General features: G+C 39.1%; 1 protein-coding gene across 7 annotated transcripts in view; it reads right to left on the bottom strand.

The window, feature by feature from the left end:
• The window catches only part of CTNND2 (catenin delta 2), an 888,536-nt gene that overhangs the window by 757,043 nt on the left and 108,413 nt on the right, over positions 1–23,080 (bottom strand). The window lies entirely within an intron of this gene.

Raw genomic sequence — 23,080 nt, 5'->3', positions numbered from 1 at the left:
TCAAAGAGCTGAATACAAGATGACCCAAGTCATCATCCTGTGTAAGATAGTCTGGCATTAGTACAAAACTGGATTGACAATATCACAGAGGGAGCTTCCTATGCTGAATAGCGACTGCCCATTGTGAAATCAATCTCAAATTCCAAGGGAGGTCCCTTAACACCCCAACTTCCTCTCAGAAATCTGTTAGAGTTCACCCACCCCTTTTAGAAAGTGACAGAAAAAAATGCATCCACATGTAAATTTAAACACGTCCAGAAGTCCAGAGAAATGTACTGATTTTTTTAAGCAGTAAAAATCAGGGTTTTTTAGCTCTCTTGTTTTGTGCAATACGAATAATAATGCCCAGAACAGTTAATTTTTATTTAATGAATAATACAGCCAATTGATTTGGAAACTATTGCGATGCAAAATTAGTTATGCCAAGCCTAGCTTCAGCCCCAGATGCTGTTTAAGGACAGAACTCTGACATTTTGTTTTGCTTTACAACTAGTTTCCATATATCAGGACCTAATAAAAAACATATGAAAAACATGCAAATTTATACTCAATTTTAAAAAGAAATCATCATGTGGAAGCCATCAAATTCTTTCTTTAATACTAAGAGAATGAACAATAGGGTTGATCCATAGACATTATCTTTTAAATTTTGCACTTGCTGCTTTGAACAATCTGTTAGAAGAGATAAAACACTAAACATGTTGTCAATCAAGGAGAGATAGCGCATTCACCTGTAGGATTGAAACTGCTTATCAAATAAATAGAGCAGAAGGAAATTCAACTATTAGTTTAAAAGAATTGAATAAACCTTAACTTTACTGTGTCATTTATTATTCAATAAATATACAGAATAGTTCATTGGGATATATTTTAAGCCTAAATCAATTTGCTTATTTGTTGCTAGAGAACAAAACAATGCTGGCTTTTGTCTGAAACACTGGTTTATATGCTCGTCATGCTGATTATCAGAGTCACTTCAACTCTCATTTGCAAAATGGAAATAATATATATCTCAGTCTTGATCTAAGGAATGTATTTTTTCAACTATAGAATACCACTATCTTGTGTCACCTTATATGCTTGTCTGCATATAGAAGAGACAGTCCCTAACAAGTAACTTCAAATGCTGGCAATTTTCTAACCACAACCCGGTTCAGCTGGAAATGCAGTCACCAGCTCTTCACCTCTTACATCCAAATCTGTCCTAATTTTCCTTCTGGCCCTCAAATGCACATCTTGTCTGATTTTTAAATACTAGTCAGAAGAGATTTTATCAAAGACAGTGAAATAAAGAGGATTAAGAGGATATATGCAGGTATTAAACACTTCTCTCAAAGGGTGAGAGAAAGCACAGTTTTTACCATGTTGTCTTTTCAGGAATTATTCCATCATTCTGACTTCATGTAAGAAAAGATGATAGAAATTCAGTGGGAAGTTAAAAGAGAATAAGAAATATCCTACATTCTTGGACAATAGGAAAGAACTTGGATGTCTGAGTTGGAGAAAACTGGACATAAAATTTTCTTCCATCATGTATTAGCTGTAGGACCATGGAGAAGGTAAGTAAGTTAAATGTCCATTTCCTCATGTGAAAATGGAGATAATACTACCTACCAGCCTGAGATGAGATGACATAAGCACAGAGGGGTTTAGATCATCGTACCAGTGAACATGCAATAACTGTTACAATGTCCCTTCACGGCATTTTCCCCAACTCCCCTGCTATTTGATAGCACTTTCTCGTGGAGAATATCTTCCTGTGAAAGATTTGCAGCTTGTAACATTTTACCTAATGAGCTGACATGGATAATCCCTCAAGGAGAACTTGACCTCTCCCCTTCCTACAGAATTTCAGGGAGGGCTATGTGTTGTTCTCATGGGTGCTGCTGCTTGCAGAGGAGTCAAGGGGCAAAGCCTGAGAGAGACTGTGGCTTCCAGAAGGGACTAGCGATGAAACATGTGTCTGAAGCCTTGGCATACTGGCTTGAATTGTGTCCCCCAAAACCTTTTTCAACATGGAACCCGTGAATGTGACCTTACTTCTAAATAAGGTCCTTGCAGATGTAATTGAGATAAGAAGAGGCTATACTGGATTAGGGTGGGAGTTAATCCAATGACTGGTGTCCTTATAAGAGGAAGATGTGGACACAGACACACAGAAGGAAGAAGGCCATGTGATGATGGAGGCAGAGAATGGAGTAGGCTGCCACATGTCTAGGAATGAATGCCAAGGATTGCTGGCAACTAACTGAAGCTAGAAGAGGCAAGGAAAAACTCTCCCCCTAGAGCCTTCATGGGGAGCATGGCTGGCACACTGATTTAGGACTTCTAGCCTCCAGAACTGTGAGAGAAGAAACTTCTATTGCTGTAAGTCACTCAGTTTGTGATAATTTGTTACAGCAGCCTTAGAAAACAAATACACCTGGGAGCAGGGGGAGCCTGGAGCTTGGTTTTGCTGTGGTCCTGAGGATGCGGGACAGAAGGTTTGGGAGCAGAGGGGGAATCCTTCCACCTCATCAGCCACTGAGCAAAAAAAAAGAATGTTGAAAACACTGAGACTTGAAATTGTCAACTTCCATTCTACCAACACTGCATTTTAAAGAATATTTTCTCTTAATTTAATTCCTAATCATAAGCTTCTGCTGAGAATGCAAGTGACAGACATGGAGAAAAGTAACAAATGCAATCTATGAGATTCTAAAACAGCTACCATTATTTGAATACATACTATACGCTACATTATTGCATATATTAATTTTTCCACAGAATCAGAAATGTAATATTGAAAATCCCAATTACTTCATAGATGGGAAACCTGAGACTTAGAACGATTAATTAACATACTCAACCTCACAAACAGTTGAGGAGTGATGGATCTGAGATTTCCGTACAAAATAAATCTGATTGTAGCTAAAACGTGATGTTTTATCTCAGGGAGATGTTCCCAAGTTAATCAGGTAGCAAGTAAAAATTGCATGTTCCTTTAAAAAAAAAAAAAGGCAAAACCTTGAACACTGGACAATAGAAAGATTTTATTTTTAAACATTCAGTAGTTACAAGTCCTTAATAATAATGATCAAAATAATTGAATAATGGAGAACTAGGAAGCACTCTATAATAAAAAAATTAGGTAAGTTGTACTATTGGCTATTGGTGCTACCAAGAAAAACAGTATATAAAATCCAGATTATCAAAAAGGATAATTTAGGGGCTGACTGCTTGTTAAAAAGCATTCACCTGCATTAAGTCAGTCTCAGCAAATATGTAATGCTCATGACATACATAGGTGTGGCATAATTTTGTTATTTCAAAAAAATTAATTGTATAAGCACATCTTCCATTTTAATTACTTTGTTTTAATACACACAATGAATTGTTTAAATAAATTACCATAATTGACCTTCACATGAGCAAAATATCAAGAAACATCTCTTGGCATGTGACTTGGCCTGGCAGCCACAGATGAATCACCTTTCTTTTCAATAAACAGGGCCTTTGCACACAATTACTTTAACTACAGCCATCTATCATTAGTCCAAAGATGGCGTTATGCCCATGACTAGAGAATCAGCTCATTGACTACTGATTACAAAACACCTGAGTCAAGTTTACCTTGGCATTTCATATGTCAATGATCAATACTTTGGATTTCTTAGATGCCATGTTTAATATTCATATTTCCCATTCACATGCTTAACTCCTGTTAATGAGGATGACTTGGTTCATGTTTCCAGCCTCGGATCAATTTCTGAGATAGGGAAAATGGAGTTGGTTGACTGGCCAGGATTGGATCAAAGCTTTGCTCCTGAACCTTAGACAGAGGCCACTATAAAAATTGGGAATGGTGGGCTTCTCTAAAAAGTATTGGAGACTGAGTCTGAAGTATGGTACTGGATGCTTGGTAGGAAAAAAACAACAGGAATCAGGCACAGCAAAATTATCCCACATCCAACATTTTTATTTTTAGTTCTCAAACGTCAGTTATATCAGAATTCATCTGAAAAACCTTGGTAAAAAATACAAATTCCCAGGCCCTGCCTCTCTCAGTGATGCTAGGCCCCCACGTGTTCATTAGTTCTTCAAGATAATTCCAATAGACCTAAGTATTTGAGAACCAGTGGTCTACACCATAAACTTATAAGTTTCAGAACCTGGTATTTGGGTCTAAGATGGTCCCAGAGTAAAAGAATATCAGAGCCCCAAAATCTTAGTTATGAACTCACTGCATGCCAGTCCTTGCACTTTTGGACCAACCACCTGTCATCTACATCTTTTAATTTTGGAATCAAAATCTCCAGACCCACGGACATGAATGGTCAGTGAGATCTCCATGTGATTCTGAGCAGCACTCCAGCCAGTGGATCAAGGTAAACACCCACAGAGATAAGTCATGTTGACAGTATATAAGCTTAATACGACGTGATGGTCATGGCTCTTTATCTCTGGGGTCTTCCTCCCAAAAACTTTTAACCCCAGTCTAATCATGAGAAAAACATCAGACAAATCCCACTGGAAGGATAGTCTAAAAAACACCTCACCAGTACTCCTCAAACTGTCAAGGTCATCAAAAATAAGGAAAGTAAGAGAAACTGCACAGCCCAGAGGAGTCTAAGGAGACATCACGACTAAATGTAACGTTGTATCCTGGATGGGATCCTGGAACAGAAAAACAACCTTAGGGAAAAACTGAAGAAATCTGAATAAACTATAGACTAGTTAGTAATAAAGTATGAGTATTGGTTTATTCTGAGAAATATAATACAGGAATGTAAGATGTTAATAATGGGGAAAATCGGGTGAGACATATGGAAACTCTCTGTACTATCTTCACAATAATTCTGTAAATCTAAAACTGTTCCAAAAAAAAGAAAGTTTACTAAAAAACATGCCAAAAAAAATCAGTTAAAGCAAAAAAAAATGAGAAAAATTGATACAATCCCTTAACGTTTTTTAAACTTAGAACATAATACATACTCAATCTCCCATCTTTTCATAGCAGGACAGGCCCTTTTTGGGTCCGGGCCTCAGGTCAGAAGTCCACATTATCCTCACTCATGATACATGAGGCACTGCTCATCCTCTATGATCTCACATTTCAGTTAATTGAAAGAGGTGGCGGGAATTAAAACTGTGAAATAGATTGAGTGCAGACCAATTTTGGATGTTTATAATTTTTTTACCATACTTTTACTGCTTTCTCACACACCCCCATCCCACAGCTATCTTTTTATTCTCACCTTCCAGCATTTATCATAGCTTTCATTGAAACAATAGCTGTCTTTCATTACACCCTCCCATCCCATTGGTTTAGATGCTATTTAGCTAAATGCCTATCTATGATAACACAACAGGCATAAACAGGTATGGAAACAAGCCGTCTTGACTCCAATTCACCTGGTGGGGGGAGAATCCTAGGCTGCCCTGTAGAGAGAGAGCGCCCAGCAAGCTGTTGGTATCAGTTCAAATATACCACAGGTTGTAGCGCGGCTTGTAACATTGATTATCAGTTGGTAGACCTGACAAGTCACTTAGATAGAGGTCAGCTGTTATCACAGCTTCTCCTGGACTTAAAATACCTCCCTTGGTTAATATGAGGAGTTGCCACTTGTTGATGTATAAATATCAAATGGTTTTATTTTTTCCAGTAACGTCCACCTGCTGTGATTTGTCAGTCTTCCCTTTCCTGCTAGGTGACTGGTTTCCTTAAAGATAGCTCAGTCCAATTTATTAAACTTTCAGTGACTTGGTTACTAAAACAGCCTCACATCAGTTAATAGGACGTAACACATGTCAATTGTAAGACTCCAACATCATTCTCAAGTCAATCTCCCCTCCCTAGTATACGGAGGGTGGGGGCTACACCCTGCAAACTCTGTCCTCTCTCTCTTCCTCTGCTAGGATTTGGGAAAGGACAAGGGAAGGATTTTAAAAAAGGGCCTTCGTGTGATTTTCCCTGTTGAGAGTGATGTCTCCATCCTGGAAGGGGCCTCCACTCATCTAGTTCCTGGAAAGACAAGGCTCTCCTACACTATATGAAAGGAGCTCAGACTGGAGCATCTGCCCTGGGCATCAGTAGACTCCTTGGAGGTAGGAACAAGTCCCCCAGTTGACCTTCCTGCGACCTTCAAGTCACATGCCTGGGAGCACCTCACCCTTCCGTCCCCTGGGGAGCCTGGGGCTCCCATCTCATTTGCCCTCTGCAGCCAAATTTTGAGCCATTCCCAAGTCCAAAGAACAGAAGATCCTACCCAGCCTGCCCACCCTGAGTTACGCAGACATCCTCTCACTGGATGCTATAAGGAGAAGGATGAAGCGGGTGCGAGAGGCTGGCACGGGTTTTTCCACGAAGCAACGAAGGCACAGAAAGCTGAAGCTGCTTAGAACAGGTGATGCCTTCCTTCCCTATGACTTCACCAGGCCAGCCCAAGGCCAGCCTTGCAAGAAGACAGGGCAGTCACATCACCAGTGATCCAGGAGTGCACCCTAAACTGGCCAGTGATTTCAGTGTTGGGTGGAGAATAAGGAAAGTAACATGCCTGGGGCCATTGATTTCTACAAGAATTTCTTTAACCAGTAAAGGGGTCTCCATTTCCTCCAAATTTAAAAGTCATAACCTCCTCAACGCTTCTTCCAAGCCAACTGCTTGATTTCCTTTTTATAGGCACTGCTTTAACTAAGCAGTCTGATGATAAACTCTTCAAGTTAGGTGTGGAAGAGGAGAGCAACGTCAACACACACCTGTTGCTGCAGTCATTAGTGCTTCACAAATATTATCTCAACCTTCCTGGCAAGCAGGTAAGAGCGAGAACACTGACCCAATTTACAGAGGTGGGAACTAAGGAATGTTAGGAAGAACCAAGTCTGAGCCCCATCCACGCTGAATAACAAAGCCCATGCCTTTCCAATTTTATGCTGCCCTTGTCCACTACATCACGCTAATATAAATTCCCTCGTATGATCACTTTCCAAAAACGGAAGTTTCACCAGCCACAACCAAGTGCTGAGGATTCCAGGGAATGCAGAGAAATGAACGGTACCCAGCCCTGCCCTCAGGGCTTAACATGATAAGCTTTGTAATTATTCTTAAAATTTATATTTAAAGTTAATGTTTTATAATTACACTTACAAGTATAAGTTTTATAATTTGAAGAATAAAAGTACAATGTGTTTTCTGAACCTATGTCAAGACAGGTTTGGAAATGAAGAGTAGCGTACAACAGCAAACATACGCTTTTCTCTGAAATAGATAATTTACACAATAAATAATTTACACATGTTCACAACTGATTTATCAACTGATTTATCAACTCCTGCTTAAAAAAATTCATTTGCAATCTTTTTTGCTTTTTGTTCTCTTTTTGTGATGAAGATTGGCCCTGAGCTAGTATCTGTGCCAAATTCCCTCTGTTCTATGTGGGATGCTACCACAGCATGGCTTGATGAGTGGTGCTAGGTCCACACACTGGGATCTGAACCTGCGAACCCTAGGCCACCAAAGCAGAGTACGTGAACTTAACCACTATGCCACCAGGCTGGGCCCCTGCAATCTTTTTGTCTTTGAATTTCTCCATACTGAATGACACAATGCGTCCCAATTATCACATTTGATCACTACATGTGTGGTACCCACCATCTCTAATTTCTAAACACTGTTTGTAATATATTACTTTTAAATTACCGCTGTGATGACTCTTAAGCTTGACTATACTTTGGGATCATCTGGGTTTAAAAAAATACATACTGACATCTGGGTCCCCATCCTCAACAGATTATGATACAACTGGGCTGGGGGGTGGACTGGATTGGGGGAGGTAATTTTAATACGCAGCCATGTTTGAAGACAACTGTTCTACTGAATACGAAATATAAAAATCTTGTCTTTTGTAAACTTACTGGAGAGGTTTCCCCTGCTATCTGAAAGTTCACTTTTTGCCACTTCGCTTTTTTAAAAGACCTACATTAATATTTGATTTCACTAACCAAAAGAAACCTGAAGAGGATTTTCACTTTTATGAAAAAAGGTGAAAAGTGAGATTAGCGTTCAGCATTTGTTTTGCAGTGAGCCTTTATAGAGGCAGTGCACACCCCAGCAGCAAGGATGGCACCCCCAAGCTCCCTCCCCAGGAACTACATTGGACATCTCAGCATCAAGCCACCATAACCTGGAACTGGGGCTGTGAGCATCTGGGCTTTATCTCGATTCATTTTGACAGGTTATTTTTTGGGTCTGTGAATGCTCACAAGCTTTTTCCATATAAATTAATGGTAACTGTTATTTGCTTTATGCCTTTTCAGCTTACAAAGGTTTTATAGGAATGCTGTACTTTTGGATAGTGGGGGGAAAACTGTATTTACAATTTCCTTCTTAAGAATGGGGCCAGGGGCCGGCCTGGTGGCACAGTGGTTAAGTTCACACATTCCATTTCTCGGCGGCCCGGGGTTCGCCAGTTCGGATCCCAGGTGTAGACATGGCGCCACTTGGCAAAAACCATGCTGTGGTAGGCGTCCCAGGTATAGAATAGAGGAGGGTGGGCATGGATGTTAGTTCAGGGCCAGTCTTCCTCAGCAAAAAGAGGAGGATTGGCAGTAGTTAGCTCAGGGCTAATTTTCCTCAAAAAGAAAAAAAAAAAAGGAACGGGTCCAGCCCAGTGGCACTATGGTTGAGTTTGCATGCTCTGCTTCAGCAGCCCAGGGCTCACAGGTTCAGATCCCGGGCAGGACCTAGCACCACTCGTCAAGCCAAGCTGTGGCAGCATCCCACATAAAAACAGGAGGATTGGCACAGATGGTAGCTCAGTGACAATCTTCCTCAAGCAAAAAGATGTTCACACAGGGCCAGTCTTCCTCACACACACACACACAAAAAGAGATAGACAGTGAGGAAGAAAGAAAAAACAAGAAATGAGATTGATGACTGATTAGCCCCAAATTGGCCACTCAGAAGGGCAATAAAATGGCCATGGTAGATTCATTATCTATACTCTGTATCCAAGCATACCCTGTGTCCACATGGAAGCATAAAAACAAGCCTACATATAAACATAATTTTCTTACAGAATTTCATCTTTTGTCATCTACTGCTTGAATATTTTAATAGGGGTTACATACCACTGCCAAACATTTCAAGCAACATTCCAAAAAGAAATATTTGCTTGGGTCCGATTTAACCTTTTTCATGTTTGAACTGTCTAGGTTCACCAGGAAAAGCTCAATATATTTAACATATTTCATGATCATATTCCACTATGATATTAGGATTTTATTTCCCTTCTACATGTGGATCTTTCTTATGATTATAACCAGTTCCCCAACATCTATGATGTTAGTATTTTAGGAGCCTGAGTAAACTGTATTCATGTTTAGTGCCTAAGTTTAGAATCAACGAAGAGATTGATGCAAGATTCAGGGAAAGAGACATAAAAAATTCATTTTTACTGCTGGTCTAGTGGACTTTGGAGAGTGTGGCTTATAGCTGTGGGCCTGAGGGAATCCTAATACTGAAGCACATACATAGCTAGACCGACTGAGACTAACTTTGGCCAACTTAATGATTTAAGAAGCAGAGCAATGGAGAGGCAGATCCCAAAGAGAAGAGAGAGAGAGGGGTGGCATTCTACACACCCACTTCCTTCCCCCGGGCTCCCCAATCACCCAAGGGGAGATGGCGGAGAGAGCTGAGAGAAGGTGGGAAGATTTCCTCAGCTGGTGTGCCTCCACCTGGCAAGAGAAAGCCAAGCAAAAGAAGTTTCTCCCCCAATGCATACATATATCAAGTATATTGCAGACCTTGTCATGATCTCCTCCAGGAACTGCCAAATACGCACTATTATGTCATCTGGCAGGTCTTCCCATTTGCCACCTGCAATTATGTCATCTGCTCTATTTCTTTTAAAAAAAACATTATCCTGCCTGACTGCTCTGGGAATCCCTAGTTTTCTTCCCAGGCCACCAGAGGGAGTTAAGGCTCACAACCAGTGCGGTAGTCCCACTCCCAGGGTGATGGCTCTCCATGGTGCCCTGGGGAGAGAGCACTCAGCAGAGAAGCTAGAAGAGTCAGGGAGGAGACCTGCGGCCCCCCTTCCACAGCAGGGCAGCACAGCCACGTTCACTAGATGGACCACATACTCCATCCGCAAAGCTGCTGCTGCTGCACAGCAGAGCAGGACAACAACACTTTACAAAAAGCCCTAGGGAAGAAACAGACTTTCTGTTGGGATCAGCAGACAAACAGGAGCTGATATTTTTAAATCTATTGTTGAATTGTTGAAAATGACATAAGCTATGGCAAAATGATAACAACGGCTGACATACTCGAAAACATACAGGACATCCAACCAATGACTGTGGAAGTCAAATGGACAACGGAAAATAAAAGAGAAATGCAAAGGTGTAACACTTAAAATTTTTGCAAAAAATAACTTGATTTTATATGCTTAATAAAGGAAAATAATACAGGTTCTATCACATACTAATGACTCAGAGAAGGTCAGTGGTAACTGGATTTGGGAGGTTTTTCTGGGGGAGGGACATATAGTAGGTAGAACTCTAAAACGACCCCTAAGTACCCCCGCCCTTGCGTATGCCCTCCTCTTCAGTGTGGGCGAGACTTGTAAATATGATGGCTGTCACTCCAGGGATTAGGCTACATCATATGGCAAAGGTGAAGGGACTTTTTTTCAGGTGGAATTAAGGTCGCTAATCAACTGACTTCTAGTTAATTAAAACAGAGATTATCCTAATCAGGAGAGCTCTTTAAAAGCAGGTCTAGGGCTGACAGATTTGAAGCCGCAGACTATCTTTCTCTCTTACTGGCTGTGAAGAAGCAAGCCCCACAGCTTCTACAGCTGAAAGGAAATCAATTCTGCCAACAATCTAAAAGAACTTGGATGTGGATCCTTCCCTAATCGAGCCTACAGATGAGACTGCAGCCTGGCCAACACCCTGATTTCAGCCTGGTGACGTGCTGAGATGAGGACCAGCTAGGCCATGCCCGGACCGCTGACCTACAGAAATTGTGAGATGATAGATGGTGTTGTATTCAGCCACTAGCTTTGGGGTAATTTGTTACACAGCAACAGAAAATTAACACAGGGATAATTTGTACCACACTTCTAATGTGGATGCAAATTAAGTGATTACATGTATGTCGCTCTTGCTCACATGTGCAAAGTACAAATAAGAAATCCCTCTTGATTATAGTTGTTTATCTAATTGCAACATTTTATGTATAGGTTTTTTTTTTCCTCCCAACAAAACATAACTGTTACAGTGTATAGTGAGAATTATAATACATTGAAACATAGTTAATGTATCCTAACATTACAGTATTCACATATACCTAGAAAAAGATGATTCTGGATCAAAAACAGTCACTATTTTGCAAGCCATCTCGTTGGAAGTAGGATGAGTAGAGATTTTTAAAAGAAATATCATAAATAATAACGGCTGAAGTAAAGAAAGGCTAAACAATGTGGTTTTTAACAACATAACCATTTTTAAATAATTTTCGGTATCTTGAACATAAAATATTAAAAGGTAGTTTTAAAAAATTTAAGTTCCAGTTTAAAGTGAATAAAACATGAATTAAATGCTTAATGCATATCCTATTAAAATAAATCTATATTGTTTAACAGAGTCATAAGAAGGAGGGAAATGAAAATACGCTAATAACATACTGTTAACAGGGAAAAAAAAGAAACAGTAAAATAGAGTGTATAACAGTATCCCAAACTTGCAGGTTATATAGTGAAAAGAAAAACAAGAACAGCCAGTAGGAGAAGTCACCTCGCAGAAGGAAGTGGCCTGGTTGAATTTCAGGGATAGGCTATTAGCATCTTACTCAACTTTCTCAAGAGGGGAAGAGAAAGCCCTCTCCCTCTCTCTTCCCCCATAGAGGACAAAGGGACACGCTGGGAAAACCAGGACAGGTGTTTGAACTTGAGCCCCATCCTGGCTCTCAGCTGGCAGACATGGAGGGGTACCGCCCCTGCAGCACAAACAGGCTCTAAGGCTGGACAGTGAGGGGCTTTAGGCGGACAGGGATGGATGTCCCACTGCTGTCACCCTTAGCAACTGCATCTCCAGTGTGCCCAGCTCAGTGTTGCATTCCTGACCCACCTTACCCTAATTAACCAGGATCCATTCTGGAAGCGTCCATGAGCACCACGGGAGCACCGAGGCAGAGCCCTGGGCGCCGGGCCACCTCTTGGACCACAGCGGCTGCTTTTTCTTTCCCAATAATCACGAGCCACTTCCACAGCTCTCATAATTCTATTTTTAAAAAGTAAAGTGTAAGACAGCCCTCTCAGAAGGGAATTCTTCAATTTGCATATTTCCTAGAGACTTCTTTCTGTTACTCTATTAATTTATTAACACTTTTTAAAGTGATGCAGCCTCTGAGGGTGCTCTCTGTTCGATAAATCATTGAGGTGGTTATAAATAAAGCATTACACCTTAAGTCCCTCAGTATCCAGACCAGGAAAGTAAATGCTACTGATTTTCCAGAGAGATGTTATGAAAACTAATTGATGTTGAAAATTCACTTCTTTCCTAAAGTTATGAAAGGCTGGATCAAAATAGACAGGTAAAACATTTCCAGGTGCTGGAGAGAACAAAAATGAAATGACAATGTGAAACTATCCTACAACCATTACAACAAATTATTTTGAACTAAAGAAACAACTGAAGTAAAAAAACGAAGAACTTTTCCTCAAAAAACTCTGTCCTTCTAAGTTCAGTATTTTTCCTTAATAACTTCCAAGAACAAACATTTCTCTTCAATTGTCCAAAGTTCTCACAATGTGCTCACTAACATACCGAGCCTGTGATTCCCAGTGATATTTTGGGGTTTACCCATATTTTTATTTTATTATTGCACAAGAGTTTCATGTTCTCTAAGTAACAGAATACAGTTGAGGGCCAGAAGCCAGTCCTGAAGATGCCGGAGGAAGGGAATCTTTACTTTCCTAATGCTTGGCCACCACAAAGATGCAAAATTGCTTAAACAATAAAGTCACATCATAGCAACAACTTAGATGTCCTCCAGAATGGATATCAGCTCTCCCTCTGTCACACATTTTGGATGGAATGATCTCAGGACCATGATGTAGGACTTCTGGACTATGCAACACTGAGCAAGTTATTAAAGACCCTGAATTTCTTTTTTAAAAATGCAAGTATTTATTAATACTAGTAAATTTTCTTAACTTGAACAATGGTATCTTTACAGAATATTCTGGTTAGATTGAGCTAAACAAAATTGTTATGCATATGTATACCTAGATGGAGAAGTCTATTCATAATCAAGACATAGTAAATGTTTCCAACTACATTACCAACTCAGAAAAAGGAGAGAGAACATAAATCAGAGGTAACATAAATGCAACAATACTAATAACTGTCATTCAGGATTTATGAAACACCGTATTTCAGCTACTTTTCAAGGGAAATGTTTACATCCCACCCTTTAGCCACCATGGCCACATCATGAAATATGTTCTCCAGTTATGACTATTCTAAATTTATCTACCATCCATCTAGTTATGTATTATATTTGTAAAGTTTACCTTTGATTTCTTAGTAGGCTGGATTTGGATCATTTTAAGCTTTTGAATAACGGAAAAGATTATTGGAACTTCATTTGAAATTTTTTGTTGTATATAGTAGAAATCACTGGACTTTGCACAAATTCCCATCACTCAGTAAAGGGCTCTTGACGCATGTGTATGTGTGTGTGCGCATACATGTGTGTGCATGCTTGAATGACATGGATCTACATTTAAGGTGAGTTAGAAGGATTACTTCTAGAAAGATTACTTTATACAGCTATTTTTAGAGTTTCAATAAGGAAGGTGAAAGCAAATACCAAAATACAGTTGCATTTAGTTGCAGGAACATTTCTATTTCCTATGGAGAATGTGTGGTTTTTAATGTACTCTTACATGGAAGTATAAAGAAATTAATATGCAGTAACAGGGTTCCATAAATTAGTAAGACTGATTTTACAACAAATATGCAGCAGATATTCATCCGTAGAACACTTCTTCCTTTAAGTTTACTGCTTTTGGAGAAGATGTGCTAAAAATCCAATGATATTTCTCTTGGTCAAACCCTATCTCAAAATATTTTCAAGAGATTTCAAAGCTGAAGTCATTACCTGAATGGCTTCATCTAATTTTTAACTCTATTGGGTTTTGCTCAATTTGATTATCCACCTTTTTAAACAATTTAAATTTTAAACAACTTAGCATGATAATCAGGACTTTCACAGTCTAGTTATTAAAGTCATTCCGCACATTAAATCAGCCTAAACTTTATGCTCAAGACCATGCTAAGGACTCCTAGTACTCTGCTCAAATCTTAGGAGGATTGCCTTCAAATCGAGCGAAGACCAAACCTTGGAAACAACTAACTTAAGAGGCAGTGGATTCCTCCTGAAACAGCTGGAAAATCAATGTCAGAAGGCCTTGTAATATCCAAAGAGCATTAAATACGGAAGCTCTGTAGACCAACTTCTGAGCCCCTCAGAATTAACTCATATTGTAAAAAACCCAGTGCCTGGGCTCCCCACCTGAAGTTTCTGATCCAGTCATCTTGGGGTTGGGTCTCAGACAAGTTTAAGGCACAGCCAGGGCTGGGAAGCAGGAGTTTGTAATTTAGTAATAAAACTTCCTAAACCAAGAGGTTTCATCAGCTGCTGACCAGCTTTCTATTAGAGCAAAGTAAACCGTGGTAATTTCCCCTCACAACTGTACTGTCTTTCACTTCCCTGCCTTCACTCGTTTATGCCCTCTGTTTCCTTCTGGGTCCCTTCTACTTCTCCTGGAAGGTTTCCTTGACTCCCTTCTCCTCCCCACTGGTCAGTTAAGCCATATGGTCCCAGATTCTCCTCATCACCGTGCTTACTATCATGTTGTATTAACTCTTTCCTCCCTAGACTGCTAGTTCTTTGAGAGAAGGGATTATATTTTGTCCATCTTACATATGCCAGTTCCCAGCAGGCGTTTGTTGAAAACTGGAAGGAATGAAATAAATTTCATGAAAGAATGATTAGTGCCTCCTATAGCACACGAGCGTGAAATGAGATGTTCTGAAGCCCTGACAGGAGACCGTGATTGCTGTGAATCAGCTCCTTGAACTGGACTTAAGCATAGGAAAGCGATGCCCTGTCCACAACTTCCATAAAGTCAGCCAAAGTGACAGAAGCATGAGTAGGACAGGCAAAGAAAGGAAAAGGAAGCTTTTGGAAGACTTGGTATAGAATTATTAGGAATTACCACTGAAGAGGGTAGCAGAGAGAAAGAGCTGAACCACAAAGGAGAAAACCATCAACAGTCAGAGATGAGGTGCTCCTTTCTGCACATGGTTGATCCACTGCATTTGTAATTAACTAAAGTTAATTATTATTATGGTATATTTTGTTGAACGTGAGGTAGTAATTTTTTTATTTCCACTCCTGTCATCCAATTGTCCAATTGTTTCATGTTAATATTTTTTAACAGAAGGATTCAAATTCCAATAAAATTGCTTCCTTGAACAATCAAAATCGTTTAGAAAATTTTTCAGGTTTTCTTAAGTGAGAAAACATGAAAAAATACATGATGGCTTACATGATTTTCACAACAAAATCACATAATGGTCCTTCAAACATCCCAAACTCTTTCAAACGTTCAAAATGCTCCTTCCAGAGCATAATGCATTTATAAATGCAGTTAATTTACTCTTCACTTTTAAAGGCCACCTTTAAATATCTACCTTTAAAAATGTGTTTTGTTTTCAAATATGTAGCATACTGCTAACAGCCACCTGTCATCACAGGAAAATCTGGAACCTTTTTCTTTGGTAAATTTGAAGTATGAAACTTTTTACATCAGCAATAGTTTAAGCTGTGAATATGTATCTGATACAATTTTTTTTACCCTCATTAGCCATTACAAAGTATCATCAAATTTCTCTCATATTAAAAGAACATGTTCCATGAAACCATTTAAACTGAATAACTGAAGGCAATGAACAATGACTGATGCACATTATTGCATTATAGAATACTATATACCAATGCCATCTGATGTACACAACAAGCAAAGGCCCCTCTGTCAGTCCATAATTAAAACTAATAAAATTTTAATAATAAATAAATAGATAAATAAAACTAATAATGTTCTCTTGTTTTGGGGTGTAAAAACTGTATATTTAAGCAGAAAATCTAATATATTCTCCAAGAGGCCATCATGTACTCTAGTGTGGGCATACCCCAATTGGGAGGCCATGCCAGACACGGTCCACTTGGCAGTGGTGGCTCTACTGGTCTACATTGGCCAGTCACTCCCAGTCAGGTCTTTTGTTGTTCATTTTAATTTACATACATAATATGTAACACTTTCTCCTTTGTAACAAATAGAGTCATTTCCGTTAAGACTCAAGTCATGTCTGAAGCATTTACAGAAAAGGTTATTCTCCATGTCCTGGTCTGTAGCTGGCTTTGCTAACGACACACCTGAGCACGGCAAGGGATATAGATCTAGTGCATCTTTTCGTCATTGGAGCGTAGTGGTCCATTGCCTGGCTCTGTCATCCCTCGTTATTTCCCTAACAATGGCCCTAAAAGTGTTTGTCAAATCTTGTCATTTGGATTATCTGGAGGGCCTGCTGAACCCTGCTTGCTGATTGGGTATACCTAGGGTGGAGCTGAAAACCTTGAATTTCTAACATATTCCCAGGTGATGCTGATGCTGCTGGAATGTGGATACACTTTTAGAATCACTGATCTAGGGAAGAGACAAAAACAGAACTGCTGAAGAATGAGTGGCGCAGAGTTAAATTTAAAATAACAAATCAATACTTTAAATTATTTTGTTGCTCATTTAAAGTTAATGAACATTTCCCTAATTTTACCTAATGTTTTATACTTTTAAAACCTTTAGGCCTTTAATCAATCTTGAATTTATGTTTGTTTACAGTGTGCAAATAGAAATCTAATTTTACTTCATTTTTCAATATACACAGCCAATGATACAACACTGGCAAAAGAGCAGTGATTTAAAAAATCTCTTCTTTCTCTCCCAACTATATATGAAATTTACATATATATAGGATTCTATGTTTTGTCTTTATACTATTGTTTTAAGGACTTAATAAGGTAATTCATGTAAAAAAGTCAGCATAGTACCTGTGCATACTTTATTATCATTATGATTTTGTTAATTGTCTTGTATTATTTTGTTCATTTATATCTGGATGTGATTTTTTTGCCACTCTTAAAAAGTCTTGTTGCAATTTTGAATGGGAAAACATTAAATCTGTCTATAGGAAGAATTCTCTTCTTTAAATGCAAGGCTTCTATAGTGAGCTTTCCCACTCAGGAACTTGGTGCATGTCTTGTTTTTCTCTGGGCTTCTTTATGGGCTTCTGCAAAATTTTATAATTTTCTCCCAAAAAGTTTTGCATATTTTTGTTAGGACTTTACCCATATGGTTTATCATTGTACTGTTCTTGTGAATGGGATCGTATTTCTTTCTACATTTTCTAGTTATTTATGGCCGGTGTTTAGGAGAGCTATTGATTTTTGTGTTTTGAGATTGGATCTGGAGATCTTCATGGACTCACTTTATTAGTCATAAGAGCTTGTCAGCTATTCCCCTGTGTTTTCTGGGTATACAACTGTAAACGCTACAAATAAGGGCACGTCTCTTGCTTCCCCACCTTTCATCCCCTAAGTTTAGGACTGCCCATATCTCAAGTATAAAGTTGAATATGACAGGTGATACAAGGCATGATATACCAGATTTTAATGCAAGTGCTTCTAATATTGCAGTCCTAAATATGATATTTCTGATTGGTAACTCCTTAATAAGTTGAAGAATATCCCTTCTATGTTATTCTGCTAAGAGAAATATTATTATTTTTGTCTGTTTGTTTTTGGTGAGGAAGATTCACCCTGAGCCAACATCTGTTGCTAATCTTCCTTTTTTTTTTTTGGCTTGAGGAAGATTAGCCCTGAGATAACACCTGTGCCAATTTTCCCCTATTTTGTATGTGGGATGCGCCAATAGCATGGCTGAGTAGAGCAGGTCTGCACCCAGGATCCAAACCTGCAAACCCCAGACTACCAAAGCAGAGCACATGGAACTTTAGTCAGCCACGGGGCCGGCCCCAAGAATTATTTTTTAATTATCATTGCATATTATACTTTATCAAATGTATTTTGAGCATCTGTGGAGGTGGACATAAGCTTTTCTTCCAATATTAATGTACTAGATTTCATTAATTAGTTTTCTAATGTTGAGCCATCTTTGCATTTCTGAAATAAAACTCACCTTGCTATGATTATTTTACACCTAGATGACTGAATTTTATTTAGGGTTTTTGCTCCAATGCTTAAAAGTGACGTTAACTTGTAATTTCATTTACCATGTTCCATTTATGATTTGGGTACCAGGGTCCTGTATTACTTATGTAAAATTAAGTTTCTCTAAAATAATCTTCCCTTAGTTAACCAACTCGAATTACATCATGTTACTGGTTTGTCAGCCTTTGTATTCTCCCCAACCCAGATTATATTTCACTCACTTAGTGCCCACCATATGCTTGTCACTGCTTGCTTGAAGATCATTTTAATATACAATCCTGGAGCCCTCTGGGTTGAGTAGCAATTTCATACAGTTGCAGAATGAGCACAAGCTTTCAAGACAGATCTGATGTGGCCCGTTACTGTGTGAGTTGAGACCTATGTTCTTCTCCATAAAATGGATACGGTACCTATGCTGCATGCTGCTGTAAGGGCTGAATAAGGTAATGCTCACAGAGTACCTGGCATATACAAGGTTTTTAATAAATAATGGTGATGATTTTTCTTGATGAACATGGACATAAATACTTATTTTTTTGAATATATCGGCCTTGGTCTCTGCATGTGGAATGATATACAGGGTTTACACAGGAAACAAAAATATCACTCTAGAAGAAAAGCTTACTGGTAGTCTTGTGAGAATAGGAGCCAGAAATCAAATATGGATCCTGGGACACTAGACAGTGGATGGAATGAAAACAATGTTGTAGGGTTAGGAGTCCAGTTAGGCAATTGTTCTGGGCTGAACTGTGTCCCCCAAAATATGTTGAGGGCTTCCCCCCCAGTACCTGTGAATGTGACCTTATTCAGAAATAGGATCTTTGCAGATATAATGAGTTAAGGTGAGGTCACACTGAAGTAAGGTGGGCTGTTAATCCAACTGGTGTCCTTATAAAAAGAGGGAAGACAATGTGAAGACACTGGCACACAGTGAGAACGCCAGGCGATGACAGAGGCAGAGAGTGGAGCAATGCATCTACAAGCCAAGGAACACCTGGGGCCACCAGAAGCTGAAAAAGGCCACAAAGGATCATCCCCTAGAGGCTTCAAAGGGAGCATGGCTCTGCCAACACCTTGATTTCAGACTTCTAGCTTCCAGAAATGTAAGACAATAAATTTCAGTTGTTTTAAACCACCCCATTGGGAGTTACTTTGTTAACGGCAGCCCCAGGGGAGTCTAACGGATCAGAACCAAGGAACGGCCTGGAGGCTCAGGTTGTCGACGGACTAAACTAAGAGGAAGACAGTGCAGCGCCAGCAACAAGAAAATGTTGATCTTAAGTGAAATGTTATCTGAGCTAGGATGAACATGTGCGGAACTGTGTACCAGGCAGAACAAACACAGGAAATGGCTGGAAGGGGGCAGAGAATATGACCATCTACGCCATAATGATGAATTGTGGTAAAGGGTTACCAAAATTATATCAGATGCTCATTAATTCATTGGGTAATAGATGTAATTGTAACTGCAAGAATATATTTGATAATGTGTTTAGCAAATGTTGCCAGAGAAACACAATTTCTTGGGGCACAGTAACACAAGACAGGTCTTAATCTCCAATGTAATTTTGCCATGCAAGTCGTTCATGAAAAAGCATCTTGGGCACTGAGACTCTTTCTTGCCTTGCAACTCACATTTGTTGTATCAATCCATTACTGCCAAACTTTTGGATCCATAACTTTTCCTGGATAGCACCCATCTCCACCTTCAGAATTTCATCTTCCTTATCACTCCGTATTTTCTGATTGATGACTAAAGCTAAGGAGATTATTACTATATCTGATCAGGTACTCTAGGCAAGTAAAATGCCGTCATGCTGGTTTCACTCTGGTCACACAGGATCAAAGATGTGGATGCTACGCCAAGAAAGAGGGTGACTGCATTTAATGTTCTACAAATAGAATTAATTGACTTGCTCTCCAAGTCATATGATGGAGCTATTCTAAATCCGGGAATGAAACCAGAATTTCTCACCATCAATTCTCTTTTCTCTTCTCTAGGCCATGCAGTCTCAAAGTTCTTATTCTCTGATGATAATTAGTTTAAATGAGAGAACTCCTGCCAAACTCAGTGGTCTAATTACATAGTTAGGAAGGACTGATAATAATTATTGCAATGTTCTACCCTCAAAAATTATCAGGCCATGCTGATTGATTTAGATGCCAAGATCCAATTTTCTTTAAAACACATATGCACATACTTTCAGTTGTCTAAATGTGTATATATTTTAAAAATTCATAATTAATGTTAGCACAAACTTGTAACTATCAAATGAGTTTTGATGCTTGTGTTGCTTTCCATTTTCAAATAATTCAAAAATACTGGTTAAATCAATGAATATATGAATATTTTATTATCACACAGTCTGCTACCGTAAGAGAGAGAAAAAGTCCTGAGACACCACTTCCCTGTATCTTTTTGTGCAAGCGTGAAAGCTTTCAGAAATTTAAATATGATTACAGCGGGTGTCTAAGAGGAAGCATATCAAGGCCAATGAATTGAGTATTCAAGATATTATTCATGCTTGACATGGCTTTTTATAAAATTCTCACTCTTGTTGCCTAGAATTTTGCTTATCCTTTCTTTTAATTATCAAATTCCATGGTTACTTCCATCAATAAAACAGCAATGTCCTCTTGAAAGAAAAATATTCTAGCAGTGCACAATGCTCCTATTCTGCTTCCATTTCCTCATTCCCTAAGGAAAGCTTCCTTGCCAGATCCCATTCACAGCCAATAAACTCATGCCAACAAAGACTTGAAATGATGAACTAACTCAGGAATAAAATGCACAAGCTACATTTGTTTAGGGGAAAAAGGAGTCCACATTTGTAGAACTCTTTAATATATACTATGATTAACCTGCAATGCACTTTAAGAAAAATTATAAATGCTATGGATAGTTTAAAAAATTTTTATGCAATCAATATCATTGTTTTTTTACACATTGAGTTACTGATATAAATTTCAAGAGATAGAGAATTAGGTGACTATTTTGTGATTTATTGTCTATTGGTTTATAGGACCCCGATCCTCACTCTACACATACACTTTCACATAAGCCCATCAAAATCAATCTTCCCAGGGCCCCATGTCTGATTTTTCCCACCTACCTGTTCCTCTCAGTTTTCCCTTTTTCATCAAATGGCAATTCCTTCTTCAAGATGCCCAGTCCAAAAAACCCAGACTCATTCTTGACTCATTTTCACACTCAGTCTTGACTCTAGGTTAAATTGTGTCCCCCCTCAAAATTCATATGTGGAGGTCCTAAGCCCCCAAATCTCCGAATGTGGCCTTGTTTGGAAATAGGGTCATTCCAGATGAAATTAGTAAAGATGAGGTCATTCTAGGGGATTGGCCCCCAATCCAATACAACTTGAGTCTTTCCAAAAAGGGAAAATTGCACATAGACACACACAAGGGAGAACACCATGTGAAGACTGGACTTATGCAGGCACCAGCCAAGAAACTGCCAGAAGCTGAGAGAGAAGCTGGCACAGACCCTTCCGCAGAGCTTCAGAGGGAGCATGGCCCTGCTGACACCTTGATTTCAAACTTTTAGCCTTCATAGCTGTGAGAAAATAAATTTCTGTTGTTCAAAACCACCTAGTTTGTGGTACTTTGTTACAGCAGTCCTAGCAAACTAATAGAATATTTAATCCATCAGCCAATCCTATTGGATCTATACCTATGAAATCACTTACAAATGTTTTGCTTCTAACACTGGAGTTATTCCTAGATTTTACTTCCTGTGAAGGAATTTTGGAGAAATAGCAGTAATTTCACCTTGACTCCAATACTTAAGGCATATAATTATTTTTAAGCGACTGAGAAGAAATACTGTAAAAGGTGTGAAGCTTGTTGTTTTGCTGTTTCCTCCAGCCTCACTGGTTGATGACAGGCAAGCCTGTTCACCCGCTGCAGGTTAATGCACTGGGAGGCCCCACCTTGGGGCGGCTATACTTTCATTAGTCCAACTTGAGATTCTAGTTGTGTCTATTTACAGTTAAGCGTTCAATATTAATTCTGCTTCCCAAAGAGTTTTCCTGCTGGAAGAGGGATGAGGAAAAAAGCCAAATGAAGTTCTCAAAGTTACTAAGCACTATCATTTCTTACTATATTTTAATACATCGATTGGATTTATATTTTTCCTATCAGTGTGTCGAAATTTTAGTAACTAAGCTAAACTTGGGAAAAATAGTTTGTGAACCTGAAACACAATAGCTACTGATATGAGGCACTGGTGTAATGAGGTGCTGAATTGTGCACACAGATGTTCCACGTTGGAGGAGATCAGAGGACCCTGAGATCAATGACAGCGTGCCAGAGGACTGGAGTCTTGCTGTGTGAGGATGTGTTTCTCTTTTTGGTTTGCTTTGTCATCTGTAGATTCATCTCTGCTTGGGATATTTCAAAAGTATTTAGAATTGATTTACAATATGAAAGGATACTTAAACATCTTTGTCCGCCTGGGATGTTGATTTTTCAACAGGACTGAAAGACGATAACTTGTAGACCAGGAGAGAGGGCAAGAACTATCAACACCAGTCACTGACAACACTAGATTTTATACCATCTTTTCTGCAGTGCATGAGTGGGGAATGACAGGAAATGAAATACTTAGGACCCAAGCAGATGCGTTTCCCTCATTTGCTTGGCTCCAAGTCCTTCCGGGTAAGGACTATCTATTCAGATGCCGTTGTGCATCTGAAAAGGTGTAAACTTTTATGTTCA

The sequence above is a fragment of the Equus caballus genome, chromosome 21 (genome assembly GCF_041296265.1).
Source record: "Equus caballus isolate H_3958 breed thoroughbred chromosome 21, TB-T2T, whole genome shotgun sequence".
Taxonomy (NCBI): Eukaryota; Metazoa; Chordata; class Mammalia; order Perissodactyla; family Equidae; genus Equus; species Equus caballus.
Note: the sequence above shows the minus strand (reverse complement) of the source record. Positions and strands in the feature narration are given on the sequence as shown.